Source organism: Heterodontus francisci, unplaced genomic scaffold (genome assembly GCF_036365525.1).
Source record: "Heterodontus francisci isolate sHetFra1 unplaced genomic scaffold, sHetFra1.hap1 HAP1_SCAFFOLD_1087, whole genome shotgun sequence".
Lineage (NCBI taxonomy): Eukaryota > Metazoa > Chordata > Chondrichthyes > Heterodontiformes > Heterodontidae > Heterodontus > Heterodontus francisci.
The window spans coordinates 57,501-65,000 of NW_027141517.1; positions in this window are offsets into that span (position 1 = coordinate 57,501).

A 7,500-nucleotide genomic window follows, 5' to 3' on the forward strand; every position below is an offset into this window, starting at 1 on the left:
GTGACTTTGCGAAGGCTAGCAGTGGGCAGAACCGGTTTATGATTTGCCCCCGTCGTCAGATTGACAAAGAGTCTGGTTAATCAGTTGTCCAAATGTTGTAAATTGGTTAATGAGTTGTCACTTCAACTTTTGGCCGCGGTTGGCTGCAATGAGTCTTGCCGGGCTTAATAGTCGGCGTGGGGGGGGGGGGGGGTGTGACTTTGCGAAGGCTAGCACTGGGCAGAACCGGTTTATGATTTGCTCCCGTCGTCAGATTGACAAAGAGTCTGGTTAATCAGTTGTCCAAATGTTGTAAATTGGTTAATGAGTTGTCACTTCAACTTTTGGCCGCGGTTGGCTACAATGAGTCTTGCCGGGCTTAATAGTCGGCGTGCGGGGGTGACCTTGCGAAGGCTAGCAGTGGGCAGAACCGGTTTATGATTTGCTCCCGTCGTCAGATTGACAAAGAGTCTGGTTAATCAGTTGTCCAAATGTTGTAAATTGGTTAATGAGTTGTCACTTCAACTTTTGGCCGCGGTTGGCTACAATGAGTCTTGCCGGGCTTAATAGTCGGCGTGCGGGGGTGACTTTGCGAAGGCTAGCAGTGGGCAGAACCGGTTTATGATTTGCCCCCGTCGTCAGATTGACAAAGAGTCTGGTTATTCAGTTGGCCTAATTTTGGAAATTGGTTAATGAGTTGTCACTTCAACTTTTGGCCGCGGTTGGCTGCAATGAGTCTTGCCGGGCTTAATAGTCGGCGTGGGGGTGAATTTGCGAAGGTGGCCGTGTTTGTATGCATGTTTGCCGGCGTGTTTAGGAAGGTTGGGTGGGTGGGTGGTTGTGTGGGCGCCGTGGTCTGAGGGCACATCCTGTGGGATGTGGGAGGCGGGGGAAGGAGAGCGCCCTTGGTGCGTGTGTCTAGGCGATGCATTGCGGAAGGATGGGCGGGTGGGGCCGGGCGTGTGGGTTCCCGACTTATCGGTGAACCATTTGCTACTGCGGGGCCAAAGCAAAAGGGAAAGCATAAGGGCGCAGGCTGCCCTCTGCGGGACAGGTCCGGCCCTGACGCCGGTTTACGATTTCTCCGGTAAAGCACCTGTCGGGTGGCGACCGGAGGGTCTTTGCAGGGCCTGGATCTCCGAGCCCGTGGGACAGGCGGGAAAGGGTGGCGGCAGCCGGTTGAAGTCCCGACCCTGGGCAGCCTCCCGGTCCTACCTCCATAACTTCGGCGAGGAGGGTCCGATCCCCGCGCGGTCGACGGCAGGCGGTAGGGCTCGGAGGGGCGCGGCCTGGTCCGCGAGTGCCCCGGCGCCGCCCCTCTGCCCGTCCGAGGGACAGTAGGAAATGGCCATACCGCTTTCCGGCCGATTGCCGCCGGACGTCCGGCCGCATTCGCTCGGTCTGCGCGGCCGGCGGTAGCCGGGGGCGAGGGGCATCGGGCGGTGGCGGAACCAGGCCGGCCCGACCGCTGGGGGCCGCCCGGGCGACGTTTGAATCTGTCGGGTCGGACCGCCGAATCCCGCGGGATTTCGGGATCGAATCTGCGGGTGGAATCGGCACCTCGTCCCGCTGTCCGGTTCCCCCCGGTCGACTGCAACGGGTTTCCGAGGCCCGTCGGTCAGGCGCGGTTCGCTCCGCAATCCGCCGGCCGATCGGCACCGGGCGGGGCTCTACGGAAAGAGGGGACCCTCCCGCGTCGAGTGCCGGCGCACCGACCCCGCAGGCTGACCGGGAAGGTGAAGACTCACCCCGCTGAATGCCCGGCCCCGGGTACCCTCCGGCTCCGGGGCCATAACTTCGGGGAGGGAGGTCCGATCCCCGCGCGGTCGACGGCAGGCGGTAGGGCTCGGAGGGGCGCGGCCTGGTCCGCGAGTGCCCCGGCGCCGCCCCTCTGCCCGTCCGAGGGACAGTAGGAAATGGCCATACCGCTTTCCGGCCGATTGCCGCCGGACGTCCGGCCGCATTCGCTCGGTCTGCGCGGCCGGCGGTAGCCGGGGGCGAGGGGCATCGGGCGGTGGCGGAACCAGGCCGGCCCGACCGCTGGGGGCCGCCCGGGCGACGTTTGAATCTGTCGGGTCGGACCGCCGAATCCCGCGGGATTTCGGGATCGAATCTGCGGGTGGAATCGGCACCTCGTCCCGCTGTCCGGTTCCCCCCCGTCGACTGCAACGGGTTTCCGAGGCCCGTCGGTCAGGCGCGGTTCGCTCCGCAATCCGCCGGCCGATCGGCACCGGGCGGGGCTCTACGGAAAGAGGGGACCCTCCGGCGTCGAGTGCCGGCGCACCGACCCCGCAGGCTGACCGGGAAGGTGAAGACTCACCCCGCTGAATGCCCGGCCCCGGGCACCCTCCGGCGCCGGGGCCATAACTTCGGGGAGGGAGGTCCGAGCTCCGCGCGGTCGACGGCAGGTGAAAGGGGCCGGTGCGCCGCGGAAGGCGACAGCAGTCCCGTCAGGCTGCACCTCTGCTCGGGCGAACGGCGTCAGGAAAAGGGGAGAGCACTTCCCCACCGATAGCTCCGGAACGCCCGGACCCATTGGCCCGCGGCACCGGTGGCTGCTAGAGGGCCTCCGGCGCCGTCAGCCGGGGTACGTCCCAGGCCGGCCGGACGGCGGGCAGCCGGAGGCAACGGCCTGGAACGGAGCCAGACTTGAGTCGTTCCGTGCCGTGGGCAAAAAGGCAGGGCTGCGGGTCAGCGCAGTTTGGCAAACCTAGCCGCAAGTGCGGGAAGGGCGGAGGAGCACACGGACGCCGCCTTCCCAAACTGAGCCCAAAGTGCCCAGGCATGCCCCCTTGATCTCGCCTAATCAGTGAGCCCAAAATAATTTCAGAGTGTGGAAACCTTATCCAAAAAGGTCGAAAAGAACGGCCAGAGATCAAGTCCGAAAGGGGAAATCAGTAACAAGCAAGCAGAGTAATCATTAACCAAAAAGCGCAAAATTATGTTAAAAGTGTGAAATCATTAACCAAAAACTCGAAAATAATGTCCAGAGACCAAGTCCGAAAGGGCAAATGGTTAACCAGTAAGCAGAGTAATCATTAACCAAAAATCGCAAAAGTAAGTAAAAAGTATGAAATCATTAACCAAAAATCGCAAAAGTAAGTAAAAAGTGTGAAATCATTAACCAAAAACTCGAAAATAATGTGCAGAGACTAAGTCCGAAAGGGCAAATGGTTAACCAGTAAGCAGAGTCATCATTAACCAAAAATCGCAAAAGTAAGTAAAAAGTGTGAAATCATTAACCAAAAATCGCAAAAGTAAGTAAAAAGTGTGAAATCATTAACCAAAAACTCGAAAATAATCTCCAGAGACTAAGTCCGAAAGGGCAAATGGTTAACCAGTAAGCAGAGTAATCATTAACCAAAAATCGCAAAAGTAAGTAAAAAGTGTGAAATCATTAACCAAAAATCGCAAAAGTAAGTAAAAAGTGTGAAATCATTAACCAAAAACTCGAAAATAATGTCCAGAGACTAAGTCCAAAAGGGCAAATGGTTAACCAGTAAGCAGAGTAATCATTAACCAAAAAGCGCAAAAATATGTTAAAAGTGTGAAATCATTAACCAAAAACTCGAAAATAATGTGCAGAGACTAAGTCCGAAAGGGCAAATGGTTAACCAGTAAGCAGAGTAATCATTAACCAAAAATCGCAAAAGTAAGTAAAAAGTGTGAAATCATTAACCAAAAACTCGAAAATAATCTCCAGAGACTAAGTCCGAAAGGGCAAATGGTTAACCAGTAAGCAGAGTAATCATTAACCAAAAATCGCAAAAGTAAGTAAAAAGTGTGAAATCATTAACCAAAAACTCGAAAATAATGTCCAGAGACCAAGTCCGAAAGGGCAAATGGTTAACCAGTAAGCAGAGTAATCATTAACCAAAAATCGCAAAAGTAAGTAAAAAGTGTGAAATCATTAACCAAAAATCGCAAAAGTAAGTAAAAAGTGTGAAATCATTAACCAAAAACTCGAAAATAATCTCCAGAGACTAAGTCCGAAAGGGCAAATGGTTAACCAGTAAGCAGAGTAATCATTAACCAAAAATCGCAAAAGTAAGTAAAAAGTGTGAAATCATTAACCAAAAATCGCAAAAGTAAGTAAAAAGTGTGAAATCATTAACCAAAAAGTCGAAAATAATCTCCAGAGACTAAGTCCAAAAGGGCAAATGGTTAACCAGTAAGCAGAGTAATCATTAACCAAAAATCGCAAAAGTAAGTAAAAAGTGTGAAATCATTAACCAAAAACTCGAAAATAATCTCCAGAGACTAAGTCCGAAAGGGCAAATGGTTAACCAGTAAGCAGAGTAATCATTAACCAAAAGGCGCAAAAGTAAGTAAAAAGTATGAAATCAGTAACCAAAAAGCGCAAAAATATGTTAAAAGTGTGAAATCATTAACCAAAAAGTCGAAAATAATCTCCAGAGACTAAGTCCGAAAGGGCAAATGGTTAACCAGTAAGCAGAGTAATCATTAACCAAAAATCGCAAAAATATGTTAAAAGTGTGAAATCATTAACCAAAAACTCGAAAATAATGTGCAGAGACTAAGTCCGAAAGGGCAAATGGTTAACCAGTAAGCAGAGTAATCATTAACCAAAAAGGGCAAAAGTAAGTAAAAAGTATGAAATCATTAACCAAAAAGCACAAAATTAAGTTAAAAGTGTGAAATCATTAACCAAAAAGTCGAAAATAATGTCCAGAGACCAAGTCCGAAAGGGCAAATGGTTAACCAGTAAGCAGAGTAATCATGAACCAAAAATCGCAAAAGTAAGTAAAAAGTATGAAATCATTAACCAAAAAGGGCAAAAGTAAGTAAAAAGTATGAAATCATTAACCAAAAATCGCAAAAGTAAGTAAAAAGTATGAAATCATTAACCAAAAATCGCAAAAGTAAGTAAAAAGTATGAAATCATTAACCAAAAAGCACAAAATTAAGTTAAAAGTGTGAAATCATTAACCAAAATGTCGAAAACAATGTCCAGAGACTAAGTCCGAAAGGGCAAATGGTTAACCAGTAAGCAGAGTAATCATTAACCAAAAATCGCAAAAGTAAGTAAAAAGTGTGAAATCATTAACCAAAAACCCGAAAATAATGTCCAGAGACTAAGTCCGAAAGGGCAAATGGTTAACCAGTAAGCAGAGTAATCATTAACCAAAAATCGCAAAAGTAAGTAAAAAGTGTGAAATCATTAACCAAAAACTCGAAAATAATGTCCAGAGACTAAGTCCGAAAGGGCAAATGGTTAACCAGTAAGCAGAGTAATCATTAACCAAAAGGCGCAAAAGTAAGTAAAAAGTATGAAATCAGTAACCAAAAAGCGCAAAAATATGTTAAAAGTGTGAAATCATTAACCAAAAACTCGAAAATAATGTGCAGAGACTAAGTCCGAAAGGGCAAATAATTAACCAGTAAGCAGAGTAATCATTAACCAAAAAGCGCAAAAATATGTTAAAAGTGTGAAATCATTAACCAAAAACTCGAAAATAATGTCCAGAGACTAAGTTCGAAAGGGCAAATGGTTAACCAGTAAGCAGAGTAATCATTAACCAAAAATCGCAAAAGTAAGTAAAAAGTGTGAAATCATTAACCAAAAAGCACAAAATTAAGTTAAAAGTGTGAAATCATTAACCAAAAAGTCGAAAATAATCTCCAGAGACTAAGTCCGAAAGGGCAAATGGTTAACCAGTAAGCAGAGTAATCATTAACCAAAAAGCGCAAAAATATGTTAAAAGTGTGAAATCATTAACCAAAAACTCGAAAATAATGTGCAGAGACTAAGTCCGAAAGGGCAAATAATTAACCAGTAAGCAGAGTAATCATTAACCAAAAAGCGCAAAAATATGTAAAAAGTGTGAAATCAGTAACCAAAAAGCGCAAAAGTAAGTAAAAAGTGTGAAATCATTAACCAAAAACTCGAAAATAATCTCCAGAGACTAAGTCCGAAAGGGCAAATGGTTAACCAGTAAGCAGAGTAATCATTAACCAAAAAGCGCAAAAATATGTTAAAAGTGTGAAATCATTAACCAAAAACTCGAAAATAATGTGCAGAGACTAAGTCCGAAAGGGCAAATAATTAACCAGTAAGCAGAGTAATCATTAACCAAAAAGCGCAAAAATATGTAAAAAGTGTGAAATCAGTAACCAAAAAGCGCAAAAGTAAGTAAAAAGTGTGAAATCATTAACCAAAAACTCGAAAATAATCTCCAGAGACTAAGTCCGAAAGGGCAAATGGTTAACCAGTAAGCAGAGTAATCATTAACCAAAAAGCGCAAAAATATGTTAAAAGTGTGAAATCATTAACCAAAAACTCGAAAATAATGTCCAGAGACTAAGTCCGAAAGGGCAAATGGTTAACCAGTAAGCAGAGTAATCATTAACCAAAAATCGCAAAAGTAAGTAAAAAGTGTGAAATCATTAACCAAAAAGCACAAAATTAAGTTAAAAGTGTGAAATCATTAACCAAAAAGTCGAAAATAATCTCCAGAGACTAAGTCCGAAAGGGCAAATGGTTAACCAGTAAGCAGAGTAATCATTAACCAAAAAGCGCAAAAATATGTTAAAAGTGTGAAATCATTAACCAAAAATCGCAAAAGTAAGTAAAAAGTGTGAAATCATTAACCAAAAACTCGAAAATAATGTCCAGAGACCAAGTCCGAAAGGGCAAATGGTTAACCAGTAAGCAGAGTAATCATTAACCAAAAATCGCAAAAGTAAGTAAAAAGTGTGAAATCATTAACCAAAAATCGCAAAAGTAAGTAAAAAGTGTGAAATCATTAACCAAAAACTCGAAAATAATCTCCAGAGACTAAGTCCGAAAGGGCAAATGGTTAACCAGTAAGCAGAGTAATCATTAACCAAAAATCGCAAAAGTAAGTAAAAAGTGTGAAATCATTAACCAAAAATCGCAAAAGTAAGTAAAAAGTGTGAAATCATTAACCAAAAAGTCGAAAATAATCTCCAGAGACTAAGTCCAAAAGGGCAAATGGTTAACCAGTAAGCAGAGTAATCATTAACCAAAAAGCGCAAAAATATGTTAAAAGTGTGAAATCATTAACCAAAAACTCGAAAATAATGTCCAGAGACTAAGTCCGAAAGGGCAAATGGTTAACCAGTAAGCAGAGTAATCATTAACCAAAAAGGGCAAAAGTAAGTAAAAAGTATGAAATCATTAACCAAAAAGTCGAAAATAATGCCCAGAGACTAAGTCCGAAAGGGCAAATGGTTAACCAGAAAATCCGTCGAATAATGTCCAGAGACTAAGTCCGAAAGGGCAAATGGTTAACCAGTGGAAGGGCGATCAAGCGGAAAAATTTGCCCCGGTTACCCGGGATGGAGTTCCAGAGGTCCGGCCAGAGTTGTCAAATTCGTCCCGCTGATCGGACGCTTGTCATTCGGGTGGCTGGGGGTTGGCGGGGTATCTGCACAGTAGTAGGAGGTGGCAAGTCGGGACTTGGACGTTTATTCCAAGAGTCCACCCGAGCCTCCAGGTCTGCAGAGACCGACCCTAGCTGCCGCCCAACCGACTTT